General features: G+C 39.8%; 1 long non-coding RNA gene across 1 annotated transcript in view; it reads right to left on the bottom strand.

Annotated features, from left to right (window-relative positions):
- LOC123332434 overlaps positions 1 to 22,998 on the bottom strand; it is a 28,663-nt gene extending 5,665 nt beyond the window's left edge. The window contains exon 1 of the long non-coding RNA XR_006549223.1: positions 22,471 to 22,998. This is a non-coding gene — a long non-coding RNA (uncharacterized LOC123332434). The remainder of the gene's footprint in view (positions 1 to 22,470) is intronic.
- Between the last annotated feature and the right edge of the window lie 612 nt (positions 22,999 to 23,610).

Below are 23,610 nucleotides of genomic sequence, written 5' to 3'. Positions count from 1 at the left end.
ATATTCCCATTATCATGTTAGTTGTTGGCCAGAGAACACTCAGCCAGAGGCTGGTCACAGATCCTTCTCATAACACTCACAGACAGTTCACAATGTGGGTGTACACTTTTGTCCAGGACAACCAGTGTGCATGCCTATTTCCCTATTTTCTACAACTAGCTGGAAACTGGATGAGCTCACCAGGTTAGGTGAGGTTCATCTGGATAATCTCCTCAACATTAGGGAGACTGGGGAGCTTAATCACATCATAACAATCCCTTCATAGCAGCACATAGGTTGGTGTTTGACTAAATGAAGAAGTGTGTCTACTAGTGACTGGGAATTTTAGGATCAGTATAGATTTCTGCCCACTTAAACATCATCGATACCATCTAACAGTTTTAAACTCAAATTACTGTTTTCCTTAAAGTTTCTTATTTTTTTCAATGAATTCCTTTTTTATTATTAATCTTCATTCTTTAATTCCATTTTATTAGTTTCCTACCCCTCCCCTAATTTCCTTTTTTTGTACCAAGATTCCATCCAGGATACTTTGTTACCATATTTAGTCACTCTGTTTTCTTGGGCTCTTCCTAGGCATGACAGTTTCTCAGACTTTTCTTTTTCTTTCTTTTTTTTTTTTTTGACAGTTTTGAGAATTACTGATTACACATTTTGTAGCATGTCCCTCAATTTGAGTTTGTCCCACATTTTTCTATGGTGAGACTGGGGTTATGGATTTTGAGGAGGAAGATCCTAGAGGTTGAAAACCATTTTCAACACATTCTATCAAGGGTATATGCTCTCAATATGACTTATCACAGAGGACGCTGACTTTAATCATTTGGCTAAATTAGTGTTGGCCAAGTTTTTCCACTTTAGTCACAAGGTACTGTGTATCACCATTTTTATGCACTGTAGCATTTAGGCTGTTATATTGTTTAAGATAATTGTAATCTATCTATATGTTCTATAGAACATCAGCCTATAATGTTCTTTTCATGTACTGTACTTATGTTTTGCTCCATGATTGTACTATTCTTATAAAATAAGTTGACAAGTCATTCTTTTCTAATCTATGTAAAAGCATGTATAAATTGGGATGATCTATCAGGTGAGAACTTGTAGAACTCACTTAGAAAACCATATGGCAATAGTATTTGTCTTCCTCAAAAGTTTTGACCTTTAAGTTTCTTTTTTAGTCTCAGCATTCTTCATGCAATCTAATTTTACCTGTTAGATTAAGTTACATATTAAAAGAATTGTCCATTTCTTCAAAGTTTCTAAATGTTGCACTAAGTTACTAATATCATTATCACAGGATATTATTAATGACTGCTCTATCTGTGGACCTGTGTTTTTCCATTCAGAATAATATTGTGTCTTCTCTTTACTTCTTCATCAATCTTACCAGAATTTTTGCTCTTTGATACAGGATGATTGTAAAAATTATCCTTCAAACCGGGAGAGTGAAAGGATAACCCCAAAATAATTAAAATTATATAAAATATGACAATATAATAGATGTTTTTTATATTATAAACTAAAAGACTTATTTTAAAAACTCTTTAAAATAGCATATTTCCTTTAAAAATATATGAATACTAAAGCAAATTTAAAAGCAAATGTGCCTGCTGGTAATGAATATTCAAACATCAAAAATTATGACTGGTTATTCTTGTAAATATTTATTTATTTTCATTTCTTAGTTGTAATATTCCCTGTTCAATGTCATTTACATTGTTCAGAATAACATATTTTTAAATATATGGTCTTTATTATGTAAAAATTTAAACATAAAATCCATAGAAGTCGCCTTCAAAGTTCAGCTCAGTTCAGTTCAGTCGCTCAGGGGTGTCTGACTCTTTGTGACCCCATGGACTGCAGCACGCCAGGCTTCCCTGTCCATCACCAACTCCTAGGGCTTACTCAAACTCATGTCCATCAAGTCGGTGATGCCATCAAACCATCTCATCCTCTGTCATCTCCTTCTCCTTCCACCTTCAATCTTTCCCAGCATCAGGGTCTTATCCAACGAGTTGGTTCTTCACATCAGGTGGCCAAATTATTGGAGTTTCAGCTTTAACATCAGTCCTTCCAATGAATATTCAGGATTGATTTCTTTTAGAATGGACTGGTTGAATCTCCTTGTTGTCCAAGGTACTCTTGAGTCTTCTCCAATGCCAAAAGTTCAAAAGTCCAACTCCAACAGTTCAAAAGCATCAATTCTTTGGTGCTCAGCTTTCTTTATAGTCAACTCTCACATCCATTTATGACTACTGGAAAAAACATAGCTTTGACTAGATGGACCTTTGCTGGCAAAGTAATAGGCCGTCTAGGTTGGTCATAGCTTTTCTTCCAAGGAGCAAGTGTCTTTTAATTTTATGGCTACAGTCACCATCTGCAGTGATTTTGGAGCCCCCAAAATATAGTTTCTCATTCTTTCCATTGTTTCCCCATCTATCTGCCATGAATTGATGGGACCAGATTCCATAATCTTAGTTTTCTAAATGTTGAATTTTAAGCCAACTTTTTCACTCTCCTCTTTCACTTTCATCAAGTGGCTCTTTAGTTCTTCTTCACTTTATGCAGTAAGTGTTATATATAACCTTCAATATTGTACTTTATGATTAATGAATTTAGCACTTCCTTTGTGGACAATGTTTTTTCATTGTGAAATAACTCAATGGAGCTGAAGTACCTTGACAGTGCAGAACCTGATGGAAACTACTTCTGCTTGTAATTTTTTTGGACTGAAATTGTAAACATTTTAGACAAATTATTTTCACAGGAGCTACTTTTTCACTATAATTTAAAACAAAACTTGTCAAATATCCAGTCTGTTTTTCTAATGTTTTGGAATATTTTGCCAAATTTAGATTCTGAAACATTGTTAGTCATCCTATTTTCATTCAGCATTTTATTAGATATTCTTCTGCTTTCAAGACTTCTCATTTATTTGACATAAAACACAAAACTAAATTTAGAAGGGTCATGAAAATCAGCATTATTGTTGATAACATGGATTACTTTACACAGTTGTTCCTCAAAGTTTCAAACATCTAAAATAGGATTGGGGATAGACAAAGAGGTTTAAAACACATTCCATTGCTCTATTTAAAATTAGATAGATTTTCCACAAAATTTTGTATTTCAGTTACTTAGCTGTGTATATTTAAAATATTTGCAAATTTGGCAAACTATATTTAACTTATATGCAGAGTACATCATGTGAAATGCTGGGCTGGTTGAAGCACAAGCTGGAATCAGATTGCTGGGAGGATTATCAATAATTTCAGATATGCAGATGACACCACTCTTATGGCAGAAAACAAAGAAGAACTAAAGAGCCTCTTGATGAAAGTGAAAGAGGAGAGTGAAAAAGTTGGCCTGAAAATCAACATTCAGAAAACTAAAATTATGGCATCTGGTCCCATCAGTTCATGGCAAATAGATGGGGAAACAATGAGAGACTTTATTTTTTGAGCTCCAAAATCACTGCAGATGGTGACTGCAGCCATGAAGTTAAAAGATGCTTGTTCCTTGGAAGAAAAGCTATGACAAACCTAGACAACATATTAAAAATCAGAGACATTACTTTACTAACAAAGGTCTGTCTAGTCAAAGCTACGGTTGTGCCTGTAGTCATGTATGGATATGAGAGTTAGACTATAAAGAAAGCTGAGTGCCGAAGAATTGATGCTTTTGAACGGTGGTGTTGGAGAAGACTTGAGAGTCCCTTGGACTGCAAGAAGATCCAGCCAGTCCATCCTAAAGGAAATCAGTTTTGAATATTCATTTGAAAGACTGATGCCGAAGCTGAAACTCTGATACCTGATGCGAAGAATGGACTCATTTGAAAAGACCCTGATGCAGGGAATGAATAATTGAAGGTGGAAGGAGAAGGGGATGACAGAGGATGAGGTGGTAGGATGGCATCACCGACATGATGGACATGAGTTTGAGTAAGCTCTGGGAGTTGGTGATGGACAGGGAAACCTGGCGTGCTGCAGCTGGCGGAGCCGCAAAGAGTCAGACTCAACGGAGTGACTGAACTGAACTTATTTTTATTCCAATTGGCAGAACAATGCAGTTTATTTGGACAAAACTATGAATTATGTGTGCCCTCCGATTACTTTTTAATATATTTTTGCTCACAAGTTTTTTTTTTTTAACTTATGAAAAGAAGTTTTTTTGTTATCATGAACTTCGGCACCACTAAAAATTTTATTATAATTACAAATACAAATACTTCTATTTTTCTGGCTGAACATTTAAGTTGAAATCCTGGTAACATTCACATATCAGGTATGTCACCTTCAAGAGACTAAAATTCCAAAGGCCTACATTAATTATGTGAATGAAATGAAAATATCAAATCAGTATGGGAATTAAATAATTTTCTGTTTCAAGTCAAATCACTGATGGAAATCTGGTATCATTTACTTATTTTCTATGCTTGTCTGCTAACTGAAGCCCAATAATGAAGAATCAAATAGCAATCAAGCTAAGAAGGAAGAAAAAATAATTTTATTTGAGCTAAACTGAGGATTATAACTCAGGAGACAGACTTCTAGAAGCTCTGAGAACTGTTCTATAGATCAAGAGTTAGAGATGCCACATTATACATTCTTGAGGACTTCCCAGGTGCTTCAGTGGTAAAGAACCCACCTGCCAATGCAGGAGATGTGGGTTTGATCCCTGGGTTGGGAAGATCCCCTGGTAGAGGAAATGGCCAACCACTCCTGTATTCTTGCCTGGAAAATTTCATGGACAGCAGAGTTGGGCTGGCTGCAGCCCATGGGGTCTCAGTGAGTAGGACACGACTGAGCACACATTCATGCACGTACTTGAGACCGAGAATTATGCACCATAACTAATATATAAAGATCATCCAAGATGTTTTGGTCAGGTTTGCAAGTACAGAGTGAGTTTTCATGTCATTATTATCCCAAGTAGGGATGAAAAAGAAAATATTAACCTTAGAACTACAGTTCTGGAGTCTGAGGAAAGGGATTGTTCTTTGTAAAAGTTAATTATAGTCTCCTGCTTTGAGGTCTGGTTAATGTACAATGAAGATGCACATTGCACATCGAGAAAGGCCTGTCACAAGTGGGGATGTGTTGAGACATTGTTACTTGTCTTTATAATTCTAACTTAGTTTGATCATCCTGGCATACAAAAATTTATAGTTATTCCTCAATAACTATTGCCTCAGTTTTTATATATGTCAAGAAAATGTGAAATTCAAAGTGGAGTTATTTGATCTAGATGAAAATTCTTCTTTCACAGCATGAAAACACATTTTCTCAAGATGTGTTCAGTTTTCACTTTTAGGCATAAGTCTTCTTATCATAACTGCTTACCTGATTCCCATGTTGTCACTTCTCATTTCCATATGGTCTCTACAGTCCCCATCAGAGATGATCAATGCTAACAAACATTGATCTTGCGAAATATAATTTATGTTTATAACTTTAATTAAACATGAACTTTTAAACTTTGTAGTTCATTGCCGCACAATAATTGCAAACAAAACAATTAACTGTAAAACTAAAGTGTTACTAAACAATACAATAATTAATTGTAGATTTGCATGTGTTAAAAATGAAAAATGTTGTAACCAGAATGTTCAGACTATATACATGCCATGGAAAGATTGGTCATACATATTTGTCATATCTATTTCATGTATAAAATAAACTGTAATTTCCCATGTTTAATCATTGACCCCATTGACAGGTAGCCTCGTGGCCATAGCACAACCAGTTGTTGTTGTTCAGTTGCTAAATCATAGTTGATTCTTTTGCGACCCTATGGACTGTACCCATCAAGCTCATCTGTTTATGGAATTCCCAGGCAGGAAAATGCTGGAGTAGGTTTCCATTTCCTTCGCCAAGGGATCTTCCTGACCGAGGAATCAAACCCAAGTCTCCTGCTTGGCAGGCAGACTCTTTACTACTGAGCCACCAAAGAAGGCTGTACCACAGCTAGCTGGTATACCAAATGCATGGCAGGAGCATAGTGCCAAGTATCTTTCATGATCAGAAGATGTTAGCTGACCCTATTGCTTGTGTCAGGCACACGTCAATTTATCAGAAAACACTGCATGCTGTTTCTCTGAAGGAGGAATTAGTCATGCGTATCTGGAAAGATAGCCAAAGAGAAGCAAGTTATCACAGATCATATTTCAGATTTAAACACATGTTAAAATGAGAATTCTGTTCAGTTGCACACACTGCTAGATGAGACCATGGGAGAGGGTATAAAAGCAAAGTAATGGTTTGCCAAATTTATGCTGCTGCTGCTGCTAAGTCGCTTCAGTCGTGTCCGACTCTGTGCGACCCCATAGACGGCAGTCCACCAGTCTCCCCCATCCCTGGGATTCTCCAGGCAAAAACACTGGAGTGGGTTGCCATTTCCTTTGCCAATGCATGAAAATGAAAAGTGAAAGTGAAGTTGCTCAGTCATGTCCGACCCTCAGCGACCCCATGGACTGCAGCCCACCAGGCTCCTCTGTCCATGGAATTTTCCAGGCAAGAGTACTGGAGTGGGGTGCCATTACCTTCTCCAATTTATGCTAAATTAACAGAGTTCAACTATTTATAACTATATTTAATTAACAATTAATAATCTGAGACACAAGCTAAATGGAAGGTGACCTCAGACAGCTGAGGGGAATTAGGTCTGTCTTAGATAAGTCTGCTGCTGCTGCTAAGTTGCTTCAGTCATGTCTGACTCTGTGCGACCCCATAGATTACAGCCCACCAGGCTCCCCCCTCCCTGGGATTCTCCAGGCAAGAACACTGGAGTGGGTTGCCATTTCCTTCTCCAATGCATGAAAGTGAAAAGTGAAAGTGTGTCCAACTCTTCACGACCCCATGGACTGCAGCCCACCATGCTCTTCCGTCCATGGGATTTTCCAGCCAAGAGTACTGGAGTGGGGTGCCATTAGATAAGTCAGGTATACAATAATCCAAGTTTTGTACATATTTTCAAATAAGTAACTTTTTACTTTGATGATTCTGTTCAATCATTTTGTTTCCTTCTTTATACTTTCTTAGGGATTGTTTATTATGGGTCTAAATTTCAGTAAAAACCTTGCCCTTCTGTCTTCATAAATTTTAATTAACCCAGCTAGTTTTGATAACTCAATTTGGTTATTACAAGTGCCTGGAGTGAGCAATCACACTAGTGACTATTTCTAACTTTGGAGGAAAAAAAATGATGAGAAGCTGGCAATGATTTAACTAGTTATTGAGCAGAGTGAATGAGCATTTAAGATATATTATACATAAAAACTTATTTAAGATGTCTTATATTATAAAACAAAGGTATCAATAACTCCTCTTTGGCACATAGAGGAAGCACATATGCAACCAGGTAGAATTATGTGACTAGTGTCAGGTCACAATTATTAAAGAAGTACAGAAATGCAGATACATTCTGGGAAATATCAGAGGCTAGAAAAAATTTATAAAGCTCTTAGTTGTCATGGAAACACATAAAATATTATATCACCAATTTGGAAAAATCAGAAATTGGGCATTTGTATGACCATTACTTTTTTAATATATTTTTTCAAGGGATAGCAGGGAAATTTTTCTAATTAGGTAGTTCATCAGATACCAGAGCCTTATTTAGCAGATGGTTTTGGAGGAAGGTATTAGCCAAGATTGTAGGTTACCCAGAAGGAGTAAGCAAGTATAGAGACAGAGGCTGGCTTGCAGGTTATGTGCCAGGCTTCCCAGGTGGTGTTAATAGTAAAGAACCCACCTGCCAATACAGGAGACAAGAGACACAGCTTTGATCTCTGAGTCAAGAAGATCCCCTGGAGGACGGCATGGCAACCCACTCCTGCACCCATTCTTGCCTGGAGAATCCCATAGACAGAGGAACTTGGCAGGCTTTATAGTGCAGAGTCACAAATAGTCAGACATGACTGAAGCAACTTAGCATGCACATACGAACAAAGCATGTATCATCCATCCTTGTCTACCACGCTCCTATAAAAATGACAAAAACAGAGAGGCTCATGACAAAGTTGCTTTGAGATTCCCGTTTTCATGAATTGCTTTACAACTTGCTTACATGTATCATGGGTGTTGTTGCCCCCTCCCTTGCCCTTTTCTCTCACAAACTGTAGCTTTGCCAGTCTACCAATTAGGAAGCTTTAGCTTACTTTTTTCCTATCAGGATCTTCTTCAGTACACTGTGAGTAACGATCCACTGCTGATGATCTGCTCCAAAAATGTGTTAAGAAAGGCGTTAAAGAAGAAGGGTGGAAGTTTGAAGTTCTAGTGGAGGCACTTGTCTTCTCCAACCACCACAAATCCCCTTAAAATTTGGGTCTTAGGTAGGACCCCTTCCGTAAATTCCTTGGTCAGGTGATCATCCTCCCCATGGACACAGTCTCTAGGCTGCCTGGGGGTCAGCTTCACTTCTCGGTTCCACCCTGTGTCTTCATGTCAAGCACCTCCCATGGTTCTTCCAGGTGAGTGGTGGTGTTCGCCTCCATCCTAACTCAGTCTCCAGCAGAAGAAAAGACTACAGTCACTGTGAGATGCTGAAAATAAGTCTCCAAGTTCAGGTTGATATCTCAAAACTGATTATCAAGTATGTGAAAGAAAAAAAAAATTGCTGAAACAGGATAAGAGACAAAGGCTAATTATTTGATGTTTTGATATGAGAGAGCATTTCCTATGAGGCCTGTTTGACTCCTAGAGGGCTTCCTCTATGACTCAGTGGGTAAAGAATGTGCCTTCAATGCAGGAGACACAGGAGATGTGGGTTCAATCCCTGGGTCAGGAAGATTCCCTGGAGGAGGAAATAGAAAACCACTCCAGTATTGTTGCCTGAAAAATCCCATGGACAGAGGAGCCTGGAGGACTACCGTCAAAAGGGTTGCAAAGAATTGGACATGATTGAGCAGCTAAAAACAAGCACACTTAGGAAAGGTGTCTGTGTTGTCAGAGTACATAGAATTATTCTGAAGATTGACTAAGTTCTATTAACCATGTTTTGGCATAACAGCTCTGGAAAAACTACACCTTTCTTAGGATGACTATTTTGGGGGTATACAGTGCTATTTTCACAGAATCATGCCAAATGACTACTCTACATGAGCCAATATTTTGATATTATTTTAGGTGAGGATTTACTTACTATAAGGATACTATAGCTTACTAGAAGCAGCATTTTCTAGCTGGAACACTCTGTGTGAAACCAAGTTGAGTTTCTGCTGTGTTCAGATGAACACAAGGTGTTTTGCTCTGCTTATGTAAGCTCAGAGAGTGATGAAGAGCTAGAATCTTCTAGGATCTTTAGTCTGTGTGCAAAGTGTAGAATTGACATAAGTTTTCAGGCACTGAAAACATTTTCCTTTGCTATAACTTTAGTTCAGTCTGAGTATAAGACAATCACAAATTGCACAAAAAAGGAAAATTATCAAGAAAGGGTGCAGGAAGAACAATATGCCCTCTAAAGGATGTCTCCCCACACACCATTCACCATCCACTATCTGGTCTTCTCACTGTAACGAGCATAAGAAACCTTCATTACATTCCAACACTGTGAATAAAAGGACTTCATGTCCGTGGTTACTCTTCACAATTGTTTATTAAATTCATGAGCTTCTTTCATTGTTCAACCAATATATGTTTGAATCTCTGTGGAAATGGTTTAGGATGCTTCACTAATTTTTCCTGTTAAAATTAGTGAAACTCTATTCTCACTGAATGGCTTTCACTTAGCAGCTGGATTTCCAAGAAGAGACAATTGAAGTATAAATGTATTTGACTACAATTAACAACAAGAAAACATAGTTGGATTACAGTCTGTCAGATTAGTGGTTGACCCAAAGAGATTGGTGAGGTTTGGCGCTTTCACAGCCTGGAAGGTGAGTTATCCCAATGTTTTTTGGTGGTCTGTGTCCTGTGAAAGTTAACCAGCCTCACAAGTGGTTTAGCCTTCTTAGTTAGGACTTTCTTTCCTTGACTGAGTATTTCTGTTTCTCAAATGATCCTGGAACCAGTTCTTTTTGTCTTCTGCTGGTGCCCTCCCAAATGAGTTCATAAAACTCTTATACTTCATCATGATTAATTTGTTTGTAAATTTTGTCATTAACAGTCACAACTCAAATGAAGCACATATTGAGGAAGAAACAGTGTTTTATCTTCCATCCCTGTCCTTGCAGCTCGGAACAATGAAGCTTCCTTTTGTGCTGTGACATGGATCCTTGTAGCCCTACCTACCATTCTCAGATGGAGCTTTCACTGATCACGAGATGGTGAGGACCCCAACCCAGCATGTGGACATTCTTGGGCACTGTCCTTGCTCTCAGTGGGAAAATGGCTTTTCTAGAGTCTTTGTAACTTCCTCTCCTGCCTCTGTGTGGTGTGTTAGTCGCTCAGTAGTGTCCAGCTCTTTGCCCTCCTTGGACTGTGGCCCAACAGTCTCCTCTGTTGATGGAATTTTCCAGGCAAGAATACTGGAGTGGGTTACCATTTCCTACTCTGGGAGATCCTCCTGACCCAGGGATTGAACCTGGGTCTCCTGCACTGCAGCCCAGATTTTTTACCATCTAGGTCACCTGGGATAGAATTTAAGTGTGACAAACCTTCTGAATCTGACCCAATGGTGCATCAGCTCTCTAGTTTCTCCCAAATTGTTGCACTATGACCTCTGATGTCCTGTCATTAACAAAATGTCCTATGTTCCCAACACTTTCTGCCAGGGTTCACCTCCTGGCCTTCGTGGGTCCTGACTGTCCTCAGAACATACTTCTCCTGCAGTTTTTTCAGAAGAGGCAGACCTGATTTCCTCCAATTTCCCTACTTTTGGAACAGGAAATGAAGTTGAGGTTTACTTTTCCTGCATGGCTCTCCTGCACCATGAAACAATGCTGTTTTTCAGGTTCAGGCCACTCCCCTCCATTGCCTACTACCTTAATGAGTGGCTTTCCTGTTGTCCTCATAGACACTCCCTTCCACATCATGTCATTCGAGCATCAACACTGATGACATTCAGCGTCTGGCCTGCCTTTCCTGGACCTCCTTGTTGTCAATGACATTTGCTTCTTTGTGGCCTCATTTGCCCACACCCATGGTCCACACTACCTCGCTAACAGTCTGTGCAGCCAGGAAGCCAGTGTAACTGGAGCACAGGGGATTATTCTGAGTCATGCACAGCAGGGTCAGTACAATCATCACTAAATAGAACTCCATGCAGCACAGGCAGAGCACACGAGTCAGCATCAGGGAAGCCCTTCCCTTCCCAGCACTGGCAATTTGCTGCTAGTCTCAGAAATCCTTCCCATGATCAATAAAGAATCAGAGACTGGAGGGGACACATCCCCAAGATGGCTAGCTGGGAGATACTGACCAGACCCCTGATGTTTCTTTCTTGGGGACGTTTGTTCAACCCCAGATTCTAGGAGCAGCTGAAGAAACTATGAGCTAACACCTCCACAGTGGAAAAGATTTCTCCCATCCTTCTTACTAATAGCCTCTGAGAAGGCTGATGTATCAAGAACCCCTCATTAAAATCAAACCCCCACAGATGTATTGTACTCACAAGTCATTGCTGCAGGCTTTGACTATGCATGGAGTTTTGAAAAGTACACATCAGTAATTTAAAAAGTTAACTTGGTAGCTAATAAAAAAATAAAAATATAGTAGTGTCTGACAGGGGCTTGACAATCTGTATTATGAGTGGGCTGCATGATTCATCACTCATTATAAGTTACACCTCAGAACAAATTTTCTACTATAGTCAGAGACTCTAAAATGAACTGCAGGCAGAGAATGTGCTTGGAACTACATTTTAAAGCATGTCTCTCTCTTTTCAAAGTCCCTACTCCCACACATAATGTTTACTGGTAACAAAAGCATATTCAGGTAGAAATGTGTTTTCTTTAAAACAAATAAAAAATTACTAGTAATGGCTGGAAATGGATGGAAAACATTTTTCTTGATTCTTCTCCCTGCAAGAGTTAGATGAAAGTAATTTAAACTCCTATAAGAGTGTCCAGATATTTATGCCTCTGCATCCCATAGAAGGCCTTCCCTGGTGGCTCAGACGGTAAAGCATCTGCCTACAATGCAGGAGACCCAGATTCGATCTCTGGGTCAGGAAGATCCCCTGGAGAAGGAAATGGAAACCCACTCCAGTATTCTTGCCTGGAAAATCCCATGGATGGAAGAGATTGGTTGGCTACTGTCCATGGGGTCACAAAGAGTCGGACACGACTGAGGGACTTCACTATCCCATAGAATGAGTACATCAAGGCTGTATATTGTCACATTGATTCTTTAACTTACATGCAGTGTACCTCATATGAAATGCTAGACTGGAATCAAGATTCCAGCACAAGCTGGAATCAAGATTGCCAGGAGAAATATCAATAACCTCAGATACACAGATGTCACCACACTTACGGCAGAATGTGAAAAAGAACTAAAGAGCTTCTTGATGAAAGTAAAAGAGTAGAGTGAAAAAGTTGGCTTAAAACTCAACATTCAGAAAACTAAGATCATGGCATCTGGTCCCATCACTTAATGGAAAATAGATGGGGAAAAATGGAAATACTGAGAGATTTCATTTTGGGGGCTCCAAAATTGCTGCAGATGGTGACTTCAGCCATGAAATTAAAAGATGCTTGCTCTTTGGAAGAAAAGCTATGACCAACCTAGACAGCATATTAAAAAGCTGAGACATTACTTTGCCAACAAAGGCCCGTCTAGTCAAGGCTATGGTTTTTCCAGTAGTCAGGTATGGATGTGAGAGTTGGACTATAAAGAAAACTGAGCTCTGAAGAATGGATGCATTTGAACTGTGGTGTTGGAGAAGACTCTCAAGAGTCCCTTGGACTGCAAGGAGATCCAACCTGTCCATTCTAAACCAAATAAGCCCTGAATGTTTATTGGAAGGACTGATGCTGAAGCTGAAACTCCAATAATTTGGCCACCTGATGAAGAGCTGACTCATTTGAAAAGACCCTGATACTGGGAAAGATTGAAGGGGAGGAGATTGATAGGAGGAAAAGCGGGCGACAGAGGATGAGATGGTTGGATGGCATTACTGATTCAATGGACATGAGTTTGAATAAGCTCCGGGAGTTGGTGATGGACAGGGAAGCCTGGCGTGTTGCAGTCCATGGGGGACACAAAGAGTCAGATACAACTAAGCAACTGAACTGAACTGATCCCCTAGAAATCTTTACTTTCTCTGTAGGAAAGGTATGAATCTTCCTTAACAAATAATGGTGTGAAAATGTAGACCAGATAATTGTGTGCAGCTTCAAAAGGAATCCAATGTGGAAAAGAATAGAGACCAATGACCAATCCCAGTTTTGTTTTGAGAAATGAATCACTGCACAGAAGAGGGTTCTCTACTCTGTTCTGTTCCTGGCTTGGCTGCTTCCTGTTGGTAAGCAAGTTGCATAATCTGTTCATCCCTACTTTATGGGGTGCTATAAGGACAACAGACTATGCCTAAGCTGTGGGAAACATAGCTCCAAGTGCACAGTGTGATGTCTTTCTGAAGTGTCTCTCTGGCTCCGCTGAAGTACAATCTCCAGAACTACATTGTTAGTATATTTCTGGTTAGGGTGCTCTATGAAGGCTACTCTCTGGTGGGAACTGGAGGATAGGCGGAAGTAGCACCTTTATGTGTCCAGCACACATGTCCTAGTCATTCAATCAAACATTAAAGTAGATGTTTCTGTGAGGGGCTTCCTTGGTGGCTCAGAAGGTTGAGAATCCACCTACAATGTGGGAGACCTGGGTTGGATCCTGGGGTCAGGAAGAGCCCCTGGAGAAGGAAATAGCTACTCACTCCAGTATTCTTGGAGAATTCCATGGACAGAGAAGCCTGGCAGGCTAGAGTCCACGGAGTTGTAAAGAGTCAAAATAACTGAGCAACTACCTGTGGTTGTGAAAAGACTTTGCAAATGTCATTAAAAAAAAGCCCTAATTACTTGTCTGTAAATTAATTCAAAATGAGGTTACCCTAGGTGGGTCTGACTTAATCAATTAAAATATATTTGAAAGAGAGTTTTGGCTTCCCCAATGTAGAAACAAATGAACAAAGCTATGAACAAAGCTAGTGGAGGTGATGGAATTCCAGTTGAGCTATTTCAAATCCTGAAAGATGATGCTGTGAAAGTGCTGCACTCAATATGCCAGCAAATTTGGAAAACTCAGCAGTGGCCACAGGACTGGAAAAGGTCAGTTTTCATTCCAATCCCAAAGAAAGGCAACACCAAAGAATGCTCAAACTACTGCACAATTGCACTCATCTCACACGCTAGTAAAGTGATGCTTAAAATTCTCCAAGCCAGGCTTCAGCAATACGTGAACCATGAGCTTCCAGATGTTCAAGCTGGTTTTAGAAAAGGCAGAGGAACCAGAGATCAAATTGCCAACATCTGCTGGATCATGGAAAAAGCAAGAGAGTTCCAGAAAAACATCTATTTCTGCTTTATTGACTATGCCAAAGCCCTTGACTGTGTGGATCCCAATCAACTGTGGAAAATTCTGAAAGAGATGGGAATACCAGACCACCTGTCCTACCTCTTGAGAAACCTGTATGCAGGTCAGGAAGCAACAGTTAGAACTGGACATGGAACAACAGACTGATTCCAAATAGGAAAAGGAGTACATCAAGGCTGTATATTGTCACCCTGCTTATTTAACTTATATGCAGAATACATCATGAGAAATGCTGGATGGAGGAAGCACAAGCTGGAATCAAGATTGCTGGAAGAAATATCAATAACCTCAGATATGCAGATGGTACCACCCTTATGGCAGAAAGTGAAGAAGAACTAGAGAGCCTCTTGATGAAAGTGGAAGAGAAGAGTGAAAAAGTTGGCTTAAAGCTCAACATTCAGAAAACTAAGATCATGGCCTCTGGTCCCATCACTTCATGGCAAATAGATGGGAAAAGAGTGGAAACAGTGGGTGACTTTATTTTTGGGGGGCTCCAAAATCACTGCAGATGGCGATTGCAGACATGAAATTAAAAGACGCTTACTCCTGGGAAAGAAAGTTATGACCAACCTGGACAGCATATTAAAAAGCAGAGACATTACTTTGCCAACAAAGGTCCGTCTAGTTAAGACTATGGTTTTTCCATTGGTCATGTATGGATGTGAGAGTTGGACTATAAAGCTGAGTGCTGAACAATTTATGCTTTTGAACTCTGGTGTTGGAGAGGACTCTTGAGAGTTCTTTGGACTGCAAGGAGATCCAACCAGTCCATCCTAAAGGCGATCAGTCCTGGGTGTTCTTTGGAAGGGCTGATGATAACGCTGAAACTCCAATACTTTGGCCACCTGATGCAAAGAGCTGACTCATTGGAAAAGACCCTGATGTTGGGAAATATTGAGGGCAGGAGGAGAAGGGGATGACAGAGGATGAGATGGTTGGATGGCATCACCGACTCAATGGACATGGGTTTGGGTGGACTCCAGGAGCTGGTGATAGACAGGGAGGCCTGGCGTGCTGCGGTTCATGGGTTGCAAAAAGTCGGACACGACTGCGCGACTGAACTCCAGCTGGGTCTGTGATCCTTCCTCCTCCTCTGAACTTCCTTTTTGATCTCTGATTGGGCAACATTAGCTCAACTCTGGGGGTCTAGACTGCCAGTGACCTTCCTCTCCTGCTTTCTGCTCTTTGACTTAGGACTGCACAGGCCATTTCCTTGGAATAAGTTCCCTTTTGTAATAAATTCCTTTACTTTTTATCATATATCTGTACATGTATATGTGAATATGTTACCAGTTCCACTTCTCTGGATGAACCATTTGAAGCACATGATACATGGCAAATTGCACCCAACAAATGAGATATATATATATATAGTTTTTCTATTGACCTATAGCTACCTCTTTTCCTTTAGCTCTTATGTTTCTTATATCCAGATGTCCTAGTGCAAGTGCAGACAGCCTATGGGAGTATGAATTTATAGTCAGTTCTGTGAGATGGGTTCTCTTGACCCACAGCATCACGTGTAAGTCATACAGTCTCATCATTCCAGAGACTCAAATAACATTCCAGGATATGTACCTTATTGTGTGGATTTGGTAAGTTCTTAATTTCTGTGTAATGGAGATAATAAAATTGACATGATAGTGTTGTCATGAGCATGAAATGAAACAGTACATGTAAAACGTCAACAAGATGTGTAACACAAAGTTCTTGGAACAGTAATTATTGTTGGCACTGCTGCTACTTCTGGTTCCAATTCCCTGGCTCAGGTAGAATTCACCCTTTGTTTGAAAAAGGTTGGTTGTTTATTTCTATTTCTGTGGATTAGAGAAAGGGATTAAATTTCATCTTCAGCATCTGTGTGTGTGCATTACATGTTAACAAAGGACAGGGCCAAGTTTACTATTTTAAAATGTAGGTTTTTATCCAGGCATAATCATGAGAAATGCTGGGCTGGAAGAAGCACAGGCTGGAATCAAGATTGCCGGGAGAAATATCAATAACCACAGATATGCAGATGACACCACCCTTATGGCAGAAAGTGAAGAGGAACTAAAAAGCCTCTTGATGAAGGTGAAAGAGGAGAGTGAAAAAGTTGGCTTAAAGCTCAACATTCAGAAAACGAAGATCATGGCATCTGGTCCCATCACTTCATGGGAAATAGATGGGGAAACAGTGTCAGACTTTATTTTTTTGGGCTCCAGAATCACTACAGATGGTGACTGCAACCATGAAATTAAGACGCTTACTCCTTGGAAGAAAAGTTATAACCAACCTAGATAGCATATTGAAAAGCAGAGACATTACTTTGCCAACAAAGGTCCGTCTAGTCAAGGCTATGGTTTTTCCAGTGGTCATGTATGGATGTGAGAGTTGGACTCTGAAGAAAGCTGAGCGCCAAAGAATTGATGCTTTTGAACTGTGGTGTTGGAGAAGACTCTTGAGAGTCCCTTGGACTGCAAGGAGATCCAACCAGTCCATTTTGAAGGACGTCAGCCCTGGGATTTCTTTGGAGGGAATGATGCTAAAGCTGAAACTCCAGTACTTTGGCCACCTCATGCGAAGAGTTGACTCATTGGAAAAGACTCTGATGCTGGGAGGGATTGGGGGCAGGAGGAGAAGGGGATGACAGAGGATGAGATGGCTGGATGGCATCACTGACTTGATGGACATGAGTTTGAGTGAACTCCGGGAGTTGGTGATGGACAGGAAGGCCTGGCGTGCTGCAATTCATGGGGTCGCAAAGAGTCGGACATGACTGAGCGACTGAACTAAACTGAACTAAAATCCTCTGTCCCAGGACAGCAAGCCTGTAGTGGGAAAGGAAGCAGATCTGATCCTTTCTTGTTCTTTTGCAAGGGTTAGACCCCTACACTAGGGTGGAATTTGACTCCCCTGAGGATTAAAGGATTACTTAATCAGTTGGGGAGAGGTGGATTGATGTGTAAGTGGGGGGAACTGAGAGGCAAGCCTTGCTGAAAGTGACAAAATGGTGTGGCTGCTTTGTAGGGTTGCCATGGCTCTCTGTTTTTCTATCTCTGTTGCTCTCTATATCTGTCTCTCTCTCTCCTATAAGGTGATGCTTCCCTAACTCTGCCCGTGGCAATACTTTTCCCCCTAGCAGTGCTTCTAGTCTATTCTTCTAAAATCATCTTTCTCTTGGATTGGTTCCACTTGAAACCCCCATTACACTGGCTTCTGCCTGAGTAGACCACATTGAGTCCATGGGAAACATACACTCATTAAGAAAAAAAAAAAATTAAACTTGGAAATTAGTTGTTGTTGTTGTTGTTTTAAGAAGTTTGGCGTGCTGCAGTACATGGGGTTGCAGAGTCAGACACAACTGAGTGACTGAACTGACTGAAAGAAGTGGGTAGCATATTTTCTTTAATGACACATTGGGAGCACAATCCTAGCTGAGAATTACTTAATCACTTAGGAGGATGTACCCTGATTGATTTAGTTAGTTATTTTCTGAAGGTTCCAGATTTACTGAATTTACATGTAGATCTGTAGATTTGTATTCAATAGAGATGATTTCTAAATGGTAGCCAGAAAGGTTAGAGTTTATTGCCCTGTCAGTCATTAACAAGAGTTTTGACCAACAATCTTACCCACACATTCGTGTATCATGTTATCCATATAGATCAGCTGTTTAAAAGTTCTTTGAGTCAGCCATATCATTTTAGCGATTCCCTCAGGAATTAAATCATTGCCATTTGCTCACTAATATGTTTGTATAAGCCCAGCTATTTGACAGTATCTAGGTAGGACCATGGTACCCCACTCCAGTACTGTTGCCTGGAAAACCCCATGGATGGAGGAGCCTGGAAGGCTGCAGTCCATGGGGTCACAAAGAGTCGGACATGACTGAGCGACTTCACTTTCACTTTCCACTTTCATGCATTGGAGAAGGAAATGGCAACCCACTCCAGTGTTCTTGCCTGGAGAATCCCATGGACAGAGAAGCCTGGTAGGCTGCAGTCTACGGGGTCGCAGAGAGTCGGACATGACTGAAGTGACTTAGCAGCAGCAGCAGCAGGTAGGACCAAGGAGGTCAATCACAGCTTAGGCCTGAATTCTTTACACCCCTTCTTCTCTCTTCTCACATGAAGGGTCCAATTCCTGTTCTCAAAAAACATCTCCACAAAATTGTTTCTTCAATACCCTTTATATCTAAGTATTAAGATTCTAAATTATCATCACTTCATATATACTTTGTTGTTGTTGGATAAATATACAGGACTTAGAGTACAAAGATTTTATAAATACTAGTGAGCTATAGATGATTATGTTGAACTTCTATCTTTTTGAGTGATTGAGAAGACCTACCTCATTCAGATTCTCGAAAGTTTATCTACATGATCTTTTTTTCTTATAACAATAATTATAACCTAATCATCTTTGCTAATATTCTGAAATTTTACATTGAGTGCTTTGTGGGAAGCATTTTTAAACTCCTTGTTTACATTTTCCAGTGGTTGGAAGCACACTGACTGGATCCACCCACCCTGGCCGGGCACCATAGTCACCATTTGCATGAGTTGTTTTATGGCAGGAGGTCCTGATAAGGAACACGGAACTAATAAGCCACCACCAACCAGAAGAGTTCAGAAAAGGCCAAGAGGAGACATTATATGTCTGGCCACCTCCCAGAATCCTTCTCTCTTTCATCCATCTTGGTTGAATAAGGCATGCACCACCAGGAAGGACTCTTGAGTCAGAATAATTGGCTAAAGACAACCCAGAAGCTAATCCCAGCACCATAAAACCCAAGACTTCCAGCCATGTGGCAGAGCAGCTCTCCTGGGTTCCCTTACTCCACTGCTCTCCACCTGGGTGCTCTTTCCCAATAAAATCTCTTGCTTTGTCAGTACATGTGTCTCCTCAGGCAATTCATTTCCCAGTGTTAGACAAGAGCCCAGTTTTGGGCCCTGGAAGGGGTCCCCCTTCCTGCAACAGTGGTATTTTTAAATATGAAAAAATCAGAAATATACATATTTCCATTACAAAAGAAATTTCTTCAACTTTTGTTTTTCATTTGCTATTTTTTTTCTTTATAAAATATATATTGTTTGCTTAGAGGTTTTAGAAAGATTACTTATTATTATTACCTTTCTCACGTTCTCTATGCCTGTTTCTTTTAGCCTTCATTTCTGATAAATTTCCTTAACTTTGGCAATCATTCAATTAGACTTTTTTAAACTCCTGGGTAGTTAAAAATTAATTTTAATTCCTTCAGTGTTTACTTTCATAGCCACATGTTCTTGCTTCATGAATGCAATCTGTTCTCATTCCTTTGAAGATATCCATTGCAGTTAAAATATATCACTTTGTTCTGTTCTGTGCACAATTTGTTTTTCCGAGTTTCCTCTACTCTGTTACCTTGTAAGGCCTGTCTTTGTGCTGGGTCATTCTCCAAATGTCTAGGGATCTAATATTATTCTCTCGGGTTTAAATGTAGGTGTGGAAAACCTGGGGCCTCCACTGCTGAGCCATCTTGGGTTTCATCACTTGAGTCAACTTTATTCCAGGCTCTTCTTGACAAGCATGAACTCTAGTTTTCTGTCAGTTAAATTGTCCCTATGATTTTTAACTTCCAAACATTTTTCAGATATAGTGAGTCCCCCCATTTTGCTTTCTCCTTTTACTTTACCTAAACAGATTAGAAGTTAAGGAGCTGTACTTGGGGGTCCAATCTGCCAAGTTTAAGCAGAAACATCATCCATTCATTCTTCTCTCTCCACAGTGATTGTCTTACTACTGTAAAATTTAGATTCCTTATATTTTAATCCACAATAACAACAGTTCAAAAAGAACTTAATTCCAGAATTACAATGGTAACTTTTATTTTTTTTTTATAGTGGTAACTTTTAAAAAAAACCCTAAGTAATAAAGTCTTATGACTCTTGGCCCTATTGTGTCAGTGTTATAATTAAATAATTGAATATAGATTTCATTTTTAGCTGTTATTGTTGTTTTCACAGTCCACCTGATTGATGTGGGAGCCACTTTTATCAGCAGATTGTCAATCATACTATTGAATCATAATTCTTTTCTCAGAACTAGTTCAGTACTCTTTAAAAAGGAATCAGTCTTTCTGGTGTGCCCTGCAACATCGCTCTGAAATCTCACTGCCCTAAATCCCCTACATTTCATTGTACTACGTGCTAAAACGTGGAACCATGACATTTCTTTTGTTTCTGATATATTCTCTTACTTTTTCATATCTTTTGTTAAGTCCTAATTTATCCAAAGAGTGACAAACTGGGTTTCTTTTATATACCTGCAGGCAATATTTAAAATTATTCTTAAATTTCTACTCCATCTGCTAGTCAGCTGTGCCTGCTTCCTTCTTCTTTGGGCTTCAGAGTGTTCTCCCAACTCCTCCTCAAAAGCTGCTCCCTGTTCCCACCCCCGTCTTCATTACCTCTTCAGTTCTTCCTATACCCAACTTAAACCCCATGCAGGAGCAATGATTATGACTTAGGGCTCTCCATTTTCTTTCTTTCTTTTTTTTTACATATTTTATTTTGCATTGGAGTATAACTGATTAACAGTGTTGTGATAGTTTCAGATGGACGGTAAAGGGATTCAGCCATACATATACGTGTATCCATTCTCCCCCAAACTCTCTTCCCATCCAGGCTGCCACATAACATTGAACAGAATTCCCGGTGCTATACAGTAGGACCTTGTTGGTTATCCATTTTAAATAGAGAACTGTGTACCTATTCATTCCAAATTCCGTAACTATCACCCCCCACCCAGTCTTCCCCCGTAGTAACCATAAGTTCATTCTCTGAGTCTGTTTCTGTTTTGTAAATACAGAAGTTTATGTGCATCATTTCTTTTTAGATTCTGCATATATCTCCTTCTCTGTCTTATTTCATTCAGCATGACAGTCTCTAGGTCCATCTATGTTGCTGCAGATGGCATTATTTCCTTTTTTTATGATTGAGTAATATTCTATTGTATATATGTACATTTTCATACATCCTTCTGTGTTTGGGAATGCATTATCTGTATCATGAATAGCCCCTGCATTCATGGATTCCTGAGATATACTCTAAGAAAAGCATCTATGATTGTTATTCAAAACTTGTTCATTCAATGATTTCAGATGTAAATTTCTTATTGTCAGTGATTCTAACAAGACTGTTAACATATTGCTTGCTAATCATTTACCTTTTTCAATATCAAAATCTTTGTAGGAACTCAAGTGGTACAAAAGTTGAGCACCCTTCAGCACAAGCTGACTGGTGACCAGAAGGAAACACTATGATTATATTCATTCTCTCATATTGAGATGTGCATAGAATGTCCACCTGTACACTTCACCTGCTGAAATAATATGAGCTAAAACACACAGAGAGGAAATGACTCTTTTAGCAGTGTAAAGTAGTAGAAGAAACAAAGAAGTAAATAATATAGTATTTTTAAATAAAATATATGCTTGTTGAAATCAAATTAGATAAGACTATGGAAACAGTATTATGGCATAGGAAAAAATTCTGCTTCTGGTCAGATTAAAGCTGAGTCACATTTACGGGACTCACCTACTAAACAAAGACATCTCATGGCATGTTCTCCTGCTGCTGGGACTCTCTTTCTCTCTCTCTCTGCATACATACATAATTTTTTTTTCATTAAAAAATAGATGGCATGTCCTTTCACTTTTTTGCTAAAAAAGGGAAGATCTTGATCCATCAAATATGTAAGCTCACTCAGCTATTAATGAAATGATTTATCATAGCTTAATAGTAGCATTTTAAAAATGAGCCAGCCAAAAAATTTGAAGGAAATGTAATTAGTTCTATCCGTTTTATTTTTAATGCACTTTTTAGAAAACTGCATAACTGATTTGAGTGTTAATGATTTTTCTGGTAAGAAAAGAAATGCAATGTTCTTGTCTTTGAGTAAGAACACTGTCTTTTCATTCTGAGCAGATACAATTGAAATTAGTTGGGGTCAGGATTTAGTACAGAGTCCTACCTACCTGTCAGGCTTCCTGTGACCAAGGTCCTCACTGGCCATGGGAGGATGTAAAGCCGTGTTCCTCAGCTGCTAACGTTCAGGTGACATTCCTGACAGCCTCTGCTTAATGATGCCCTCAGTGGTCAGATGCTAATGAGGTCTGTTGAAATTGAGAACGTGGAAAGCATGGCTCAGAGCTGAGCAGGTAGGCACAGGTTGCTCTAGGTTAAAGGTGAAGAGTACACATTTAAGAAGCAGAAGAGACACTCAGGTCAGTGTTGTCTTTCCCTGAAGCCAGCAGCTCACAGTGATCCTTGATAAACAGCCTCTGGACCTTTGGGGCATGGTGTTGGCCCCTTGCCCCAACTTCTTAACACGCTGTCAGCCCTTGAATCTTCTCCTTTGGACAACAAGCTCCTGGTTACCAGAGTATACTCACTGTGATCTGAGCAGTGAATTAATTACTTGCAAACAGCAGGAGCTCAGAAAGCCCATCTAAAGTCGAAGGGCTGCCCTAGTGGGCTTTCACACTGGGCTCAATCTGCCCCATTATAATCATGACATGTTGATAAAAGTAATCTCAGTGTCAGGATCCTCTAGGTCTGATGTCAGGAAGCAGGTGGGAAGCATCAGGGAATGGAAGGCACCATGCTCTAAGCCCACAGAATGAGGCAGGGCCAGATCAGAAAAGCAGCGCACCATCTGGACCTGACAAAACCTCACTCCCAGGAGGGCCCTGGCTGCCTGCCCCTTCCGCTTCACCACAGGTCCCTGCTATTTTTATGATGCTGTCATGAAAACATCAGAGTCATCTCAAAAGATCAAATAATAATACCATACATAACACAGGCGTGCCCTGTGGAGTCACACTAATTCAGAGGTGGTTTCCACAGATGGTTCCAGAACACTCGATGCAAAAGTCCTGAACCCAGATACAACAATCGGATATTACTTTGTCTAATCCACTGCCACATTTAAAGCTGGACAAGGAATGCATTAACATTTGAATCAATCTCAATGAGAGCAGAATAGAATAACCCTGAAAACCCCTGCTTAATCTTTTTGTTTGTTTTTTTTTCATCAATAAATGACAGCTTTCATTATCCTGGAAAGTGGCAACTGGAATTTATCACTGACCCACTATTTCCAAGCATTGCAAGTA

The sequence above is a fragment of the Bubalus bubalis genome, chromosome 3 (assembly GCF_019923935.1).
Source record: "Bubalus bubalis isolate 160015118507 breed Murrah chromosome 3, NDDB_SH_1, whole genome shotgun sequence".
In the NCBI taxonomy this organism is placed as follows: Eukaryota; Metazoa; Chordata; class Mammalia; order Artiodactyla; family Bovidae; genus Bubalus; species Bubalus bubalis.
The sequence above is the reverse complement of the archived record's forward strand: the minus strand, read 5'-3'. Positions and strand labels throughout refer to the sequence as shown.